This window comes from Leptodactylus fuscus, chromosome 1, assembly GCF_031893055.1.
Source record: "Leptodactylus fuscus isolate aLepFus1 chromosome 1, aLepFus1.hap2, whole genome shotgun sequence".
Taxonomy (NCBI): domain Eukaryota; kingdom Metazoa; phylum Chordata; class Amphibia; order Anura; family Leptodactylidae; genus Leptodactylus; species Leptodactylus fuscus.
In genome coordinates this window covers 328555259-328574163 of record NC_134265.1, presented here as the reverse complement: position 1 = coordinate 328574163, position 18905 = coordinate 328555259, and the positions used below count along the sequence as shown (strand labels likewise).

The 18905-nt window shown below is 45.5% G+C and overlaps 1 protein-coding gene across 2 annotated transcripts in view; it reads right to left on the bottom strand.

Annotated features, from left to right (window-relative positions):
- The window catches only part of SORCS2 (sortilin related VPS10 domain containing receptor 2), a 710878-nt gene that overhangs the window by 113993 nt on the left and 577980 nt on the right, over nucleotides 1-18905 (bottom strand). The gene's annotated exons all lie outside the window — the stretch shown is intronic.

Below are 18905 nucleotides of genomic sequence, written 5' to 3'. Positions count from 1 at the left end.
GTGGAGGGAGCCTCTAACCAGCCCAGTTTGGACCAATTAATGGTGGAGGGAGCCTCTAAACAGCCCAGTTTGGACCAATTAATGGTGGAGGGAGCCTCTAACCAGCCCAGTTTGGACCAATTAATGGTGGAGGGAGCCTCTAACCAGCCCAGTTTGGACCAATTCATGGTGGAGGGAGCCTCTAAACAGCCCAGTTTGGGCAAATTCATGGTGGAGGGAGCCTCTAACCAGCCCAGTTTGGACCAATTAATGGTGGAGGGAGCCTCTAAACAGCCCAGTTTGGACCAATTAATGGTGGAGGGAGCCTCTAACCAGCCCAGTTTGGACCAATTAATGGTGGAGGGAGCCTCTAACCAGCCCAGTTTGGACCAATTAATGGTGGAGGGAGCCTCTAACCAGCCCAGTTTGGACCAATTAATGGTGGAGGGAGCCTCTAAACAGCCAAGTTTTGGGAAATTCATGGTGGAGGGAGCCTCTAACCAGCCCAGTTTGGACCAATTCATGGTGGAGGGAGCCTCTAAACAGCCCAGTTTGGGCAAATTCATGGTGGAGGGAGCCTCTAAAAAACCCAGTTTGGACCAATTCATGGTGGAGGGAGCCTCTAATTAGCCCAGTTTGGACCAATTAATTGTGGAGGGAGCCTCTAACCAGCCCAGTTTGGACCAATTAATGGTGGAGGGAGCCTCTAACCACCCCAGTTTGGGCAAATTCATGGTGGAGGGAGCCTCTAACCAGCCCAGTTTGGACCAATTAATGGTGGAGGGAGCCTCTAAACAGCCAAGTTTTGGGAAATTCATGGTGGAGGGAGCCTCTAACCAGCCCAGTTTGGGCAAATTCATGGTGGAGGGAGCCTCTAACCAGCCCAGTTTGGACCAATTAATGGTGGAGGGAGCCTCTAACCAGCCCAGTTTGGACCAATTAATGGTGGAGGGAGCCTCTAAACAGCCAAGTTTTGGGAAATTCATGGTGGAGGGAGCCTCTAACCAGCCCAGTTTGGACCAATTCATGGTGGAGGGAGCCTCTAAACAGCCCAGTTTGGGCAAATTCATGGTGGAGGGAGCCTCTAAAAAACCCAGTTTGGACCAATTCATGGTGGAGGGAGCCTCTAATTAGCCCAGTTTGGACCAATTAATTGTGGAGGGAGCCTCTAACCAGCCCAGTTTGGACCAATTAATGGTGGAGGGAGCCTCTAACCACCCCAGTTTGGACCAATTCATGGTGGAGGGAGCCTCTAACCAGCCCAGTTTGGACCAATTAATGGTGGAGGGAGCCTCTAAACAGCCAAGTTTTGGGAAATTCATGGTGGAGGGAGCCTCTAACCAGCCCAGTTTGGACCAATTCATGGTGGAGGGAGCCTCTAAACAGCCCAGTTTGGGCAAATTCATGGTGGAGGGAGCCTCTAACCAGCCCAGTTTGGACCAATTAATGGTGGAGGGAGCCTCTAAACAGCCAAGTTTTGGGAAATTCATGGTGGAGGGAGCCTCTAACCAGCCCAGTTTGGACCAATTCATGGTGGAGGGAGCCTCTAAACAGCCAAGTTTTGGGAAATTCATGGTGGAGGGAGCCTCTAAAAAACCCAGTTTGGACCAATTCATGGTGGAGGGAGCCTCTAATTAGCCCAGTTTGGACCAATTAATTGTGGAGGGAGCCTCTAACCAGCCCAGTTTGGACCAATTAATGGTGGAGGGAGCCTCTAACCACCCCAGTTTGGGCAAATTCATGGTGGAGGGAGCCTCTAACCAGCCCAGTTTGGACCAATTAATGGTGGAGGGAGCCTCTAAACAGCCAAGTTTTGGGAAATTCATGGTGGAGGGAGCCTCTAACCAGCCCAGTTTGGACCAATTCATGGTGGAGGGAGCCTCTAAACAGCCCAGTTTGGGCAAATTCATGGTGGAGGGAGCCTCTAAACAGCCCAGTTTGGGCAAATTCATGGTGGAGGGAGCCTCTAACCAGCCCAGTTTGGACCAATTAATGGTGGAGGGAGCCTCTAAACAGCCAAGTTTTGGGAAATTCATGGTGGAGGGAGCCTCTAACCAGCCCAGTTTGGACCAATTAATGGTGGAGGGAGCCTCTAACCAGCCCAGTTTGGACCAATTAATGGTGGAGGGAGCCTCTAACCAGCCCAGTTTGGACCAATTAATGGTGGAGGGAGCCTCTAAACAGCCAAGTTTTGGGAAATTCATGGTGGAGGGAGCCTCTAACCAGCCCAGTTTGGACCAATTCATGGTGGAGGGAGCCTCTAAACAGCCCAGTTTGGGCAAATTCATGGTGGAGGGAGCCTCTAAAAAACCCAGTTTGGACCAATTCATGGTGGAGGGAGCCTCTAATTAGCCCAGTTTGGACCAATTAATTGTGGAGGGAGCCTCTAACCAGCCCAGTTTGGACCAATTAATGGTGGAGGGAGCCTCTAAAAAACCCAGTTTGGACCAATTCATGGTGGAGGGAGCCTCTAATTAGCCCAGTTTGGACCAATTAATTGTGGAGGGAGCCTCTAACCAGCCCAGTTTGGACCAATTAATGGTGGAGGGAGCCTCTAACCACCCCAGTTTGGACCAATTCATGGTGGAGGGAGCCTCTAACCACCCCAGTTTGGACCAATTCATGGTGGAGGGAGCCTCTAAACAGCCCAGTTTGGGCAAATTCATGGTGGAGGGAGCCTCTAACCAGCAGAGTTGGTGGAAATCAGGGTGGAGGGAGCCTCTAACCAGCAGAGTTGGGGGAAATCAGGGTGGAGGGAGCCTAGTATTAGCAGAATTGTGCAACGCTTATGGTGGATGAGTATGAGGATGCGGAGGAATTGGAGAGGTTGAGTACAGACATGGAGTTTCATGTTGGGGTGCTTTACACAGGTGGGCACAAAAATGACGGCTCTACCCAGTGGTGGTTCATTTTTATCAAAGTGAGCCGGTCGGCACTCTCAGCTGACAGACGGGTGCGCTTGTCAGTGATGATGCCACCGGCTGCACTGAACACCCTCTCAGATAGGACGCTGGCGGCAGGACAGGACAGCACCTCCAAGGCATATAGGGCAAGTTCAAGCCACAGGTCCAACTTCGACACCCAATACGTGTAGGGCGCAGAGGGGTCGGAGAGGACAGGGCTGTGGTCGGAAAGGTATTCCCGCAACATGCGCCTATACTTCTCACGCCTGGTGACACTAGGACCCTCCGTGGCGGCACTTTGGCGAGGGGGTGCCATCAAGGTGTCCCAGACCTTAGACAGTGTGCCCCTCGTTTGTGTGGACCGGTGAGAACTTGGTTGCCTACTGGAGGAACTGCCCTCCCTGCCGCCAACGTCACATGCTGGAAACATCTCCATCATATTCTGCACCAATTGCCTGTGGCAAGCATTGATGCGATTGGCCCTCCCCTCTACCGGAATAAAAGACGAGATGTTGTTTTTATACCGGGGGTCAAGGATAGCAAAGATCCAGTACTGGTTGTCCTCCATGATTTTGACAATACGCTTGTCGGTTGTAAAGCACCCCAACATGAACTCAGCCATGTCTGCCACAGTGTTAGTTGGCATGACTCCTCTGGCCCCACCGGAAAGTTCAATCTCCATTTCCTCCTCATCCTCCATGTCTACCCATCCGCGCTGCAACAATGGGACGATTCGAAGTTGCCCGGAAGCCTCCTGTATCACCATCACATCATCGGACAACTCTTCTTCCTCCTCCTCCTCCTCCTCCTCCTCCATTAAACGCAGTGAAGCGGACAGATGTGTGGACCTACTCTCCAGCTGTGACGGATCGGATGCTATCCCTAACTCCTCTGTGTGATCTGAGTTATCCCTGATGTCAATCAGGGATTCTCTCAGAACACACAAGAGCGGGATTGTAAGGCTCACCATCGCATCCTCAGAGCTCACCCTCCTTGTGGACTCCTCAAAGACCCGTAGGATGTCACAAAGGTCTCTCATCCATGGCCACTCATGGATGTGAAACTGAGGCAGCTGACTTTGTGGCACCCTAGGGTTTTGTAGCTGGTATTCCATCAAAGGTCTCTGCTGCTCAACCACTCTATTCAACATCTGAAACGTTGAGTTCCAGCGTGTGGGGACGTCGCACAAAAGCCGGTGTTGTGGCACATGCAGGCGTTGCTGGAGAGATTTTAAGCTAGCAGCGGCTACTGTCGACTTGCGAAAGTGGGCGCACATGCGCCGCACTTTCACCAGTAGCTCTGGAACATTGGGGTAGCTCTTTAGGAAACGTTGCACCACTAGGTTGAAGACGTGGGCCAGGCATGGAACATGTTGGAGTCCGGCAAGCTCCAGAGCTGCTACCAGGTTCCGGCCGTTATCACAAACGACCATGCCTGGGCCCAGGTGCAGCGGCTCAAACCATATTGCCGTCTCATCGAGGAGGGCATCCCTCACCTCGGAGGCAGTGTGCTGTCTGTCCCCCAAGCTGATCAGCTTCAGCACAGCCTGCTGACGTCTACCAACGCCAGTGCTGCAACGTTTCCAACTCGTAGCTGGGGTCAATCTAACAGCGGAGGAGGAGGCGGTGGCGGAGGAGGAGGCGGTGGCGGAGGAGGAGGCGGTAGAGGAGGAGGAGGAGGGGGGTGTTCTTCTCGTGTCCCTGCCAGGAATGTTAGGCGGGGAGACGAGGTACACCGGGCCAGTTTGGGAAGCAGTCCCAGCCTCAACTACATTCACCCAGTGTGCCGTCAGTGAAATGTAGCGTCCCTGTCCGCATGCACTTGTCCACGCGTCGGTGGTCAAGTGGACCTTTGTGCAAAGCGCGGAACTAAGGGCCCGCCTGATGTTGAGTGACACGTGCTGGTGCAAGGCGGGGACGGCACACCGGGAGAAGTAGTGACGGCTAGGGACGGCATAGCGAGGTGCCGCAGTTGCCATCAGGTCCAGGAAGGCGGGAGTTTCAACAAGCCGGAACGCCAACATCTCCTGGGCCAGCAGTTTAGCGATGTTGGCGTTCAAGGCTTGCGCGTGTGGGTGGTTAGCAGTGTATTTCTGCCGCCGCTCCAATGTCTGAGAGATGGTGGGTTGTTGTAAAGAAACGCCTGATGGTGCCTTTGATGGTGCAGGAGAAGGAGATAAGACAGGACCAGGGGAGGATGAGGTAGAAGTCAACAAAGTGGCGGAGGCAGATGAAGTGGTGTCCTGGCTCGTCCTCTGGAGTGCATCGCCAGCACAGTCAGCAGTGGCAGTGGCAGAGGCAGAGGCAGAGGCAGTGGCAGTGGCGTGAACGGCAGTCGGCCTTTGTCCTGCCGTTGCTGCCTGCCACTGATTCCAGTGCTTGGATTCCAAATGACGGCGCATTGAAGTGGTGGACAGGTTGCTCTTCTCAGAGCCCCTAATCAATTTCGAGAGGCAAATTGTGCAGACAACACTATATCTGTCCTCGGCGCATTCCTTGAAAAAACTCCACACCTTCGAGAAACGTGCCCTCGAGGTGGGAGTTTTTCGGGGCTGGGTACGAACTGGAACATCTTGGGAGATTCCGGGTGTGGCCTGGCTTCGCCTAAGCTGCTGACCTCTGCCTCTGCCTCTAGCTACCCTTTTTGGTGCTGCACCTGCCTCAACATCCACACTACTTTCCCCGCTTGACATCCCCCCTGTCCAGGTCGGGTCAGTGTCCTCATCATCCACCACTTCCTCTTCCAACTCCTGTCTCATCTCCTCCTCCCGCACAATGCGCCGGTCAACTGGATGCCCTGACGGCAACTGCGTCACATCATCGTCGATGAGGGTGGGTTGCTGGTCATCCACCACCAAATCGAACGGAGATGGAGGAGACTCTAGTGTTTGAGCATCTGGATACAGATGCTCCTCTGTTAGGTTCGTGGAATCGTGACGTGGAGAGGCAGGTTGAGGGACAATGAAAGGAGCGGAGAACAGCTCTGGGGAGCAGGGACAGTTTGGGTTATTGTTCTGTAAAGCTTCGGAATTTTGGGAGGAAGGAAGACAAGACTGTTGGGTAATAGGAGGAGAGGAGGCAGAGTCTGACTGGCTGCTGGACAATGTGCTGTAAGCGTTCTCTGACAGCCATTGCAAGACCTGTTCCTGGTTCTCGGGCCTACTAAGGTTTGTACCCTGCAGTTTAGTTAATGTGGCAAGCAACCCTGGCACTGTGGAGTGGCGCAATGCTTGCTGCCCCACAGGAGTAGGCACGGGACGCCCTGTGGCTTCACTGCTACCTTGCTCCCCAGAACCATTCCCCCGACCTCGCCCACGGCCTCGTCCACGTCCCTTTCCGGGAGCCTTGCGCATTTTGAATTCCTAGTTAGAAATTGGCACTGTATACCAGTAGTAAAAATTGTGGGTGCACGTAACCCCAATATATTCTTTGAATTCCCAGTCAGAAACTGGCACTATATGGCAGTAGCAAGAAATGAGGGTATTTGTATTCCCAATATACTCTTTGAATTCCCAGTCAGACAATGGCACTGTATACCAGTAGTAAAAATTGTGGGTGCACGTAACCCCAATATATTCTTTGAATTCCCAGTCAGAAACTGGCACTATATGGCAGTAGCAAGAAATGAGGGTATTTGTATTCCCAATATACTCTTTGAATTCCCAGTCAGACAATGGCACTGTATACCAGTAGTAAAAATTGTGGGTGCACGTAACCCCAATATATTCTTTGAATTACCAGTCAGAAACTGGCACTATATGGCAGTAGCAAGAAATGAGGGTATTTATAACCCCAATATATTCTTTGAATTCCCAGTCAGACAATGGCACTGTATACCAGTAGTAAAAATTGTGGGTGCACGTAACCCCAATATATTCTTTGAATTCCCAGTCAGAAACTGGCACTATATGGCAGTAGCAAGAAATGAGGGTATTTGTATTCCCAATATACTCTTTGAATTCCCAGTCAGACAATGGCACTGTATACCAGTAGTAAAAATTGTGGGTGCACGTAACCCCAATATATTCTTTGAATTCCCAGTCAGAAACTGGCACTATATGGCAGTAGCAAGAAATGAGGGTATTTATAACCCCAATATATTCTTTGAATTCCCAGTCAGACAATGGCACTGTATACCAGTAGTAAAAATTGTGGGTGCACGTAACCCCAATATATTCTTTGAATTCCCAGTCAGAAACTGGCACTATATGGCAGTAGCAAGAAATGAGGGTATTTGTATTCCCAATATACTCTTTGAATTCCCAGTCAGACAATGGCACTGTATACCAGTAGTAAAAATTGTGGGTGCACGTAACCCCAATATATTCTTTGAATTACCAGTCAGAAACTGGCACTATATGGCAGTAGCAAGAAATGAGGGTATTTATAACCCCAATATATTCTTTGAATTCCCAGTCAGACAATGGCACTGTATACCAGTAGTAAAAATTGTGGGTGCACGTAACCCCAATATATTCTTTGAATTCCCAGTCAGAAACTGGCACTATATGGCAGTAGCAAGAAATGAGGGTATTTGTATTCCCAATATACTCTTTGAATTCCCAGTCAGACAATGGCACTGTATACCAGTAGTAAAAATTGTGGGTGCACGTAACCCCAATATATTCTTTGAATTCCCAGTCAGACACTGGCACTATATGGCAGTAGCAAGAAATGAGGGTATTTGTATTCCCAATATACTCTTTGAATTCCCAGTCAGACAATGGCACTGTATACCAGTAGTAAAAATTGTGGGTGCACGTAACCCCAATATATTCTTTGAATTACCAGTCAGAAACTGGCACTATATGGCAGTAGCAAGAAATGAGGGTATTTATAACCCCAATATATTCTTTGAATTCCCAGTCAGACAATGGCACTGTATACCAGTAGTAAAAATTGTGGGTGCACGTAACCCCAATATATTCTTTGAATTCCCAGTCAGAAACTGGCACTATATGGCAGTAGCAAGAAATGAGGGTATTTGTATTCCCAATATACTCTTTGAATTCCCAGTCAGACAATGGCACTGTATACCAGTAGTAAAAATTGTGGGTGCACGTAACCCCAATATATTCTTTGAATTACCAGTCAGAAACTGGCACTATATGGCAGTAGCAAGAAATGAGGGTATTTATAACCCCAATATATTCTTTGAATTCCCAGTCAGACAATGGCACTGTATACCAGTAGTAAAAATTGTGGGTGCACGTAACCCCAATATATTCTTTGAATTCCCAGTCAGAAACTGGCACTATATGGCAGTAGCAAGAAATGAGGGTATTTATAACCCCAATATATTCTTTGAATTCCCAGTCAGACAATGGCACTGTATACCAGTAGTAAAAATTGTGGGTGCACGTAACCCCAATATATTCTTTGAATTCCCAGTCAGAAACTGGCACTATATGGCAGTAGCAAGAAATGAGGGTATTTGTATTCCCAATATACTCTTTGAATTCCCAGTCAGACAATGGCACTGTATACCAGTAGTAAAAATTGTGGGTGCACGTAACCCCAATATATTCTTTGAATTCCCAGTCAGAAACTGGCACTATATGGCAGTAGCAAGAAATGAGGGTATTTATAACCCCAATATATTCTTTGAATTCCCAGTCAGACAATGGCACTGTATACCAGTAGTAAAAATTGTGGGTGCACGTAACCCCAATATATTCTTTGAATTACCAGTCAGAAACTGGCACTATATGGCAGTAGCAAGAAATGAGGGTATTTATAACCCCAATATATTCTTTGAATTCCCAGTCAGACAATGGCACTGTATACCAGTAGTAAAAATTGTGGGTGCACGTAACCCCAATATATTCTTTGAATTCCCAGTCAGACACTGGCACTATATGGCAGTAGCAAGAAATGAGGGTATTTGTATTCCCAATATACTCTTTGAATTCCCAGTCAGACAATGGCACTGTATACCAGTAGTAAAAATTGTGGGTGCACGTAACCCCAATATATTCTTTGAATTACCAGTCAGAAACTGGCACTATATGGCAGTAGCAAGAAATGAGGGTATTTATAACCCCAATATATTCTTTGAATTCCCAGTCAGACAATGGCACTGTATACCAGTAGTAAAAATTGTGGGTGCACGTAACCCCAATATATTCTTTGAATTCCCAGTCAGAAACTGGCACTATATGGCAGTAGCAAGAAATGAGGGTATTTGTATTCCCAATATACTCTTTGAATTCCCAGTCAGACAATGGCACTGTATACCAGTAGTAAAAATTGTGGGTGCACGTAACCCCAATATATTCTTTGAATTACCAGTCAGAAACTGGCACTATATGGCAGTAGCAAGAAATGAGGGTATTTATAACCCCAATATATTCTTTGAATTCCCAGTCAGACAATGGCACTGTATACCAGTAGTAAAAATTGTGGGTGCACGTAACCCCAATATATTCTTTGAATTCCCAGTCAGAAACTGGCACTATATGGCAGTAGCAAGAAATGAGGGTATTTATAACCCCAATATATTCTTTGAATTCCCAGTCAGACAATGGCACTGTATACCAGTAGTAAAAATTGTGGGTGCACGTAACCCCAATATATTCTTTGAATTCCCAGTCAGAAACTGGCACTATATGGCAGTAGCAAGAAATAAGGGTATTTGTATTCCCAATATACTCTTTGAATTCCCAGTCAGACAATGGCACTGTATACCAGTAGTAAAAATTGTGGGTGCACGTAACCCCAATATATTCTTTGAATTCCCAGTCAGAAACTGGCACTATATGGCAGTAGCAAGAAATGAGGGTATTTATAACCCCAATATATTCTTTGAATTCCCAGTCAGACAATGGCACTGTATACCAGTAGTAAAAATTGTGGGTGCACGTAACCCCAATATATTCTTTGAATTCCCAGTCAGAAACTGGCACTATATGGCAGTAGCAAGAAATGAGGGTATTTGTATTCCCAATATACTCTTTGAATTCCCAGTCAGACAATGGCACTGTATACCAGTAGTAAAAATTGTGGGTGCACGTAACCCCAATATATTCTTTGAATTACCAGTCAGAAACTGGCACTATATGGCAGTAGCAAGAAATGAGGGTATTTATAACCCCAATATATTCTTTGAATTCCCAGTCAGACAATGGCACTGTATACCAGTAGTAAAAATTGTGGGTGCACGTAACCCCAATATATTCTTTGAATTACCAGTCAGAAACTGGCACTATATGGCAGTAGCAAGAAATGAGGGTATTTATAACCCCAATATATTCTTTGAATTCCCAGTCAGACAATGGCACTGTATACCAGTAGTAAAAATTGTGGGTGCACGTAACCCCAATATATTCTTTGAATTCCCAGTCAGAAACTGGCACTATATGGCAGTAGCAAGAAATGAGGGTATTTGTATTCCCAATATACTCTTTGAATTCCCAGTCAGACAATGGCACTGTATACCAGTAGTAAAAATTGTGGGTGCACGTAACCCCAATATATTCTTTGAATTCCCAGTCAGACACTGGCACTATATGGCAGTAGCAAGAAATGAGGGTATTTGTATTCCCAATATATTCTTTGAATTCCCAGTCAGACAATGGCACTGTATACCAGTAGTAAAAATTGTGGGTGCAGGTAACCCCAATATATTCTTTGAATTACCAGTCAGAAACTGGCACTATATGGCAGTAGCAAGAAATGAGGGTATTTGTATTCCCAATATATTCTTTGAATTCCCAGTCAGACAATGGCACTGTATACCAGTAGTAAAAATTGTGGGTGTATATAGCCCCAATTCTATTGCTAGGGGACTTGCAGGGTATTTCTGGGGTGAAGGTGGGGGGGCACACCGTTGGAACGGGTATCGGGGTATATATCGGGTATACGGGAATACACTGACAGTGTATTCCATTCAGGATCCTGGGAAAGCTGGGTTGCGGCGATTGAGCCCGTCAGTGCCACGTTACACTGACAAGCTTCTCCCTGGAATTTAGCTCTTACAAGAGCTGTTGGTTGTCTTCTCCTTCCTATCCTAGCCTGTCCCTGCCTACCCAGAATCTAAGCCCTAGCTAGCTGGACGGAAACCTCCGTCCTCGGTGAATTGCAAGCTCAGAATGACGCGAAGCTGGGCGTCGCTGTTCTTTTAAATTAGAGGTCACATGTTTTCGGCAGCCAATGGGTTTTGCCTACTTTTTTCAACGTCACCGGTGTCGTAGTTCCTGTCCCACCTACCCAGCGCTGTTATTGGAGCAAAAAAGGCGCCAGGGAAGGTGGGAGGGGAATCGAGTAATGGCGCACTTTACCACGCGGTGTTCGATTCGATTCGAACATGCCGAACAGCCTAATATCCGATCGAACATGAGTTCGATAGAACACTGTTCGCTCATCTCTACCAATAACCAATCGCAACGGATCTATGCAGCTTTAGAAATGATGAATGGCTTCCTAGAGAGGAACGCAGATCATTCGGTTCAATGTCTGACATATTCCATTCCTGAGTTGGCCGTAGTATAGACATGGCCTTCCAGCCCACGCTGTGTGTGTTTTCTGTTGTGGGGGAGTGTTGTGAAGACCAGATGTGGATTTAGCTAATGGAGAATGTTACTGGCAGACAACCTCAAAAGATATGGACAAGGAAGTCTGGAGCAAAAACAAAACACGAAGATGAAGGATTTGTAGACGATTGGCCGGATTTACCAATTCTAAGCCAATCACCTGGGAAAAAAAAAAACTTTACTGGAATTTAGGAAAAGTCGGGAAACCTTAATAGGGATTATGAAAATGAGTCTTCTAAACTAAACAACCCCTTTAACTTTATAGATTTTGTGTTAAAGAGAACCTTTCATGTCCTCGGGCACATGCAGTTTTATATACTGCTAGAAAGCAGAAAGTGCGCTGAATTCACCGCACTTTCGGCTTTCCCCTTATTTGCCCCAGGGCTGAAGATATCAATGCCGTTAGTTTCGGCACCGATCTCTGACCAATGACACAAGGGCATATCTGCACCTCGTAAGAATGCTGAGGATATGCGTCCTTGCCTACCCAGCAGTATATTCTAATTGACTCGTCTGCCATTCCATATGGCAAATAGCTGATGAACTGGACCATGCTTCATATGTTCTCCTCTTATGCCTCCATACTGACCCTGCGACTACATACTAATTGATCCACTTGCCAAATCGTGTGGACTTCAACTGTCTATTGGGACCTCATTACATATCTGTAATAGAGATGAGCAAGTACTATTCGAAACTCCCGTACCCATAGGAATGAATGGACGCAGCCGGCATGCAGGGGGTTAAGTGGCCGGCCGCCGGCAAAGTCAGAGTGCCGGCCGCTTCCATTCATTCCTATGGGTGAGTGCTATTCAAAACGGCCATTTTGAATAGTACTCGCACATCTCTAATCTGTAACATATGCGCCTTATGCGCCTGATGAAGGGTTTTACCTGAAACGTTGTACTGTACTAATATAGGAATGATTTATTGAAGCATAACCACGGTCTGGAGTGCGGTTCTATATTGTATAATTGGAGTTATCCTATGGCGGGGAGGTGGTCAGCCCCTCTCAAAATCAGCCCCCATGAAGCTACTCCTATATCCATGTGCGTGTGCATGTGTGTTTCGGCACCGACCTCTGCCTACAGTCATAAGGGCATTCCTGAAAGTCTAGCTGGGCTGTGTTGAACGACCCCTTCCCCCCAACTGTACTCATCCATAGGCCTGTATTGGGGGGCATTCCTCACAGTTCAGCATCATTCCTGGGCGGTAAGGAATATCCCTCTGACAATACAGGGCTATGGACGAGTCAGGTCAGGGCTTAATATGAACATAGCCAATTTCCCATAGACTATAATAATAATAATTGTAATGCAATCTATGGTATCAACGGTCTAGTGGTTGTATGTTTAAAAAATAAAAAAAAATACTTAAAAATATGAAAAACTTTATAAAAACCATTAAAAATACACAATACAAATCACCCACCTCCCTAGACTATGTATAAAAGTATACAAGAGAATTAAACACATTGGGTATTTCGTCCAACATGTCCATTTGGGGAAGGCCATAATGGAGGAATCAAAAAAAAAATTTAAAATCAATTCACGAATTGACAATTTTTCGCATCTCTATCCATTTAATAAAAAATGATAAAATTTTTATACATACCTAAAAATGATATCAATAAAAACTACAACTTTCCCCAAAAATAATACCCCTTCCACTGAAACATTAAAGTTACAGGAGGGAGAATATGGCGATGTGTAGACATTTTGGAAGAAATTCTATATCCCTGATTTCAGTATTATATATATTGTGAGCCCATTGTTATCATAGGCAGAGATGAGCGAGTAGTGTTCGATCGAGTAGGTGTTCGATCGAATACTATGGTATTCGAGATACTCGTACTCAAATGCTATACAGTCGGCCAATCAACGCTGGTTCTTCTCCTACCTTTAGAAGTCTTCTCCGTGCAGCGTCCCCGCGGCGTCTTCCGGCTGGAATTCACTCTGCCTAGGCATCCGGCCAAGGCAGAGCCGACTGCGCATGCGCGGGCATGCCCTCGTATGCGCAGTCGGCTCTGCTCAGGCGTCGGGCCGGGCAGAGCCGACCGCGCATGCGCAGTCGGCTCTGCCTAGGCCCCGATGCCTAGGCAGAGTGAATTCCAACCGGAAGACGCCGCGGGGGCGCTGCGCCGGGAGAAGACTTCAAGGGGAATCCAGCCCGACCGTCACACGTGAACTTGGTAAGTATAATTTTATCGAATGTTGCGTACCCCTGAAACGAGTATTTCCCCCCATAGACTATAATGGGGTGGCTGTTCTAATTGGATTTCGAACCTCGGACATTTTAGTGTTCGCTCATCTCTAATCATAGGGCACTGGGTCCACAATTATCACTGTGGTGGGGAAGGGGCTGATATAGGACGATATATAGAACGGGTGAAGAATTTATCTAAATTCTTCCAATGAGGATCAATTAAGCTCAATTTTAATCAATGTTTGGGAAGCGACTTCTGTCCGGTGACAAGTCTAGTGTAGACACCATTAATAAGATAAAGGAGCGGGACCTCAATTATATAAAGAAATTCCACTGAAAGTGACATAAACTTTGGATTAAACGACTTCTTTATTGGAGAAAACATCTTCACTTCTCGGGTAATTCTGGGCTGTGAAGGCAGAACAAGCACATTGTAAGCAGCTTTGGAATTTTAATGATGGCTTTAAGATGAACGTCAATGTGTGCCGCTTTTGATAGCACTAAAATGTACTTAAGTTCCTCAGTCTATGACAATGTAATCTCAAAATTGCTGAATTCAAATAAAACTCCATATTTTATTTTATTTTTTTTTAAATAAACCCTCGTCCGCCCGCCGCTTTCAGCTGTGTCAGCTCGACTGGAAGTGTAAACTTATTGATGGCCCCCGTACAACTGTAATAACAACGTCTGCTCCAAATTTCTGAACTTTTGTGATATATGGCGGCCAATGTCGGAGTTGTGATCTGTCTTATATAAGTTCCTGAATGATATGTCAATCTATTATATATCATGGCATAAACTCGGAACCCGAGTGACAACCTCTGGATGCCTAAGGACGGGTTCACATCTGCGCCCGGTCTCCGCTTTGTGGGTTTCCGTCTTCTGCCTGAGAAACTGGACAGGAGATGGAAACCAGCAGTCAGTGTCCGCCTTTGAGCATCATCTGGTCTCCTCGGCGAAACCGTTTTTTTTTAACCGGACACAAAGTTCTGCATGTCCGACTTTGTGTCCGGTTAAAAAAAAAACGGAGATCAGAAGATGCTCACGGGCGCTCACAGGCAGACACTTTGCAAACCTATTCAAATGAATGGGTTTGAAAATTGACTGCAGTTTTCCGTTTCCTGTCCAGTTTCTCGGGCAGAAGACGGAAACCTGCAAAGCGGAGACCAGGCGCAGGTGTGAACCCGGCCTAAGCTGTTGTCACCCAGTTTCCCATGACATGACTGAAAGTGAGGAATATATCATACTAGTTATGCCGGTAAAGAGATGGGATTTTTGGGCTGTGGAGTCATGGAGTTGGAGTTGGGGCCAGCTTTGGTTGGAGCCGTAGGCAAAAAAAAGTAACTGTAAAATAAATGTATTAATTATTAGATATTATATTATACAATTATTGATTTGATATTGCATAATTAATTAAATGTATAGGTTATTACATATTTACTGTAATAAAAATGTAATCATTGGCTTGTTTCCCGAATCAGAGGAGTTTTGCTGCTTCTGCCTGACCATGGCTGTCAGTCGTATATGAAGTTGAGTTGGAGTCCGAATTGGGTTGTCGGAAATAGAGGAGTTGTACTCAGTGGTTTGGCCCTGGTTTTTACTCCAAAATTTGAACTTTTTCCTGGTGTTCCTTATAGCATAACTAAAGTCTTGTGGGCCCCGATGCAATCTTTTGTCCAGGGCCCCCTACCTCATCCCTACAGCGAATTCTTGATAGTGATGGTTATGAAGGCTAAGGAGTGTGGTTAGTGTGGTTAGGGTAATCTGTGGGTCTCCTTGGCTTATGGGACAGATCTCAATCCTGATGCCAGTGCTTAGGGGCCTCCTAAGGCTACTGACCCCGATGCAACTGCACCCTCTGCACCCTCTCAAGTTACAGCCCTGGCCGCTTCATTAAAAAGTGATCAGAGCATGGGATGGAAAGGGGCAGTCTATTATGTTGTCTGAATATTGGTAATTGTAGCATCTCATGTCTATGTCAACTCCCAGCTAACATACATTTTAGAGTCTGGTTCATGGACACCTCAAGATGACCAAAGAGGAATATGAGGATGATCAAGACAGTCATACTAAACGCCAGTCTTAATATTTTGGCATTAATGACTTATTCAAAGTCAAAGGTACATACACCTTTAATATCATCAACCATCATCTCTTCCTCCTCCTCATTTCCTATACACATGCATACAGAAGTTTGGCAGAGTGTGCATGTTTATTTTCAATGGGGAAGGAAGAAAAATGACTGTCAGACACATCTGGCTTATATATGAACAAATGATCAGGCATACTGAAATCTAACATGACTGATCCTTTTTCTCTCTGAGAAGATCTGATCTGAAATCAGATCTACTGAGGCAGATCTTTTGAAATCTGATCTGAAATCAGCAATTTTGACTAATTTTACTGTTTACGGGCATCTTAAAGGATAGAAAAAAATGAGAAGTGGGAAAAGATCATGTTAGTTTACCCAAATCTTCCCTTTTGGTTTTCCATGCCCCTTTCCCAACCTTTTCTTGGACTTACTATGCCCCCAGTAATAAAATTGTTTGAAGAATTAGAAAATCTAAGCCCATCATGAACATGGATTGTGTCTGGTATTACAGCTCAACCCCATTCAAGTGGACAGGGCTGAGTTGCAATACTCAAAACAGCCAATAGATCGGAGTGGCACTATTTTCTAACATTTCCTACAACCCCTTTGCATGAAAAAATATGATGTATAATTTATATTGATGGCAAACAGATAATAATCTTTAGTTATATCACAACCCTCCTTGCTAATGGCCTCTAAATCACGTCTAACTTTCCTGGCGACAATTCATTTCCATGCAGTTACATTCCTCTTATTTGGTATTTATCACCGGAATTAGTTCAGACAAAATATGTGTCTCCAAAGGGGAGAAATGGCGTTCTAGGAGTCGGCGCGGTAATATATTTTGCGAGCTGTTAATACATTTAAAGTGTAGGGTCTATTACTATGGATGTATTTCCCGCATGTCTGGAAGGAGTAATTAACATAACCTAATAAAACAGTGATGCCTATGCAAGCAGTATAACTTACTAGTGATATATGATAGCGCGGGATTCGGCGCGGCCTCCCACTTGTTCTGCAGGCGTTTACTTAATCAAAATTCGCACAAGTGAAAAATGGTCATTAGGCGCTTGGCGAGTATGGCATAAATATAATGATAATTTAAAGGAATGTTCTTCTTCTAATGAAATGCGGCGTAATTTACTTCATTTGCTCGTCAAATATACACCGATATCAACGTCAATTTAGCAAAGCACTTAATTTAGGTAACCTCTTGCATACTAACAAGCATCTGTTTTCATGACGCCAGATGCAGCCTGTAAATCCACCTTGCACATGGTGTGAAAATGTTACAAAATTAAATGCGCCCGGTCTTTCCAAAATAAATCAGATATGGAACAAGCATACGTAATGTTGTTTATGGAATGGAAGACAGGAGCTAAAACCGATTCCTCTGGCATTATTCTACTTCTTGATATTGGAAATATGAAGGAAAAGGCAAAATTTCACTTTTCAGTACTTGCTGCAGAGTCAACACACTCCTCTTCTGCTGCTGCTATCAGTATGGCTCAGTGGCTGTATCAGTATACAGCAGGATCAGTGGCTGTTTTACTACAGGATGGCTACAGGATGGTCTAATCTGACAATTTCATGATTCTGCCCTCTATAAAACCATGAATGGATAAGTCACTGCCTCCCTCAAAATCAGCAAAATCCTCTCCTGCTACTGTAATCATTGTGGTGATGTGATTGGGCACTTTATGACTCAGTCTCTGCTCCATGAAGCCAGGTCTTCATTATAACTAGAGCTGAAATAATACTGCCTCCAAAAAAATCAGCACACCCCTCTCCTGCAGCAGCAGTGACCGAAATGGCCATTTTATGATTTTGCACCATAACATAAAATCATGTGATGGGGCAAAAATAAGACAATAAGAGTTGGTATGTCACTGCTTCTGACAAGATCAGCTCAACCCTCTTATGTGGTTGCAATTAAATGACCACTTTATGGCTTTGTCCCATCACATAAAGCCATTTTTTTCTTAATCACTCCCTCCAACAAAATCAGCACACCCCCTCACATGTGGTTCTAATGAGTCCAGTGATCTAACTAGATTCAGAAAGTCCCACTGTCCTTCATTTTGTACAGTAACTCTGCCATTGTCACAATTCCTGTCTTCGTGGCAATATGAGTAAGAAGGTCACTAGCTCCCTCAAGATCAGTACACAACTTTCCTGCTGTAATCATATCAGTGACCTCACTGACTACAAGATTTCCTACCCTGACTACTTTATGTCTCATTACACGATACCTTGTTTTCATTAATATAATATGAATAGACAAGTCACTGCATCCCACAACATCAGTAAGTTCCTCTGCTGCTATTGTAATTAATCCTGTAATCTGATGTTGCTACAAGATGTCGATATTCTATCTCTACCTACTTTATGATTTTGCCCTGTTGTATAACCCAATGTCTTCATAAAAACAAATGTCAACAGGTCACGGTCTTCAACAAGACCATCACACCTGTCTCCCGTTGCTGTAGTCAGTCCAGGCCTGAAGCCTGTCTGGAGAGAGGAGAGGTAAGTAACACTGTTTTTTATGTTCGCTGACATCTCCCGGGCCTCCGATCATTATACTTGGGAGTCTGAAAAGACCCCCGAGTATAATAATAGTGTTTGTGGGGCCCGTGGCATCACTTACCGATCCCGGTCCCAGCCAGGATCGGTAAGTTAATACGGCCCATTACCGGCTGGAGTAACTCCAGCTGGTAACGGTCTATTAAGAAAAAAAAAACAAAATGCTGCGGTAGTGGCTGTTGCCGGGCCCCTAATGTCCCAGGCCCTGTGGCAGCCCCTGCTACCCAGTAGTTACACCACTGGTCATAATACTCTTTATATATTGAAAAATTAGTTTAGTTAATGTTCCCTCCCGATGTAAAGGGGCTCTTCTCTTTAGACAATTCCTTCTTGGTAAAATATCCCTTGACAATAATCTGATCACTTCTACTAGAACCTACAACAATCAGTTGCTATTTTTTAAGGAAAGCTGGCAGTAAGTACTCAATTTCCCTACAGTGCCACCCCAGGAGAAATATGGTATTACACAGTGTCCATTTGAATCAATGTGCTGTCTATGTAATCCAGGACAGGACAGGTCCTCCAGAGCAAGACGAGCCTTATAACGGCTTTCCCCTCTGCCAAGAGATGAGGCTCCTATAAAAAAGAACCCCTCTATTAACTCAGAATTCTC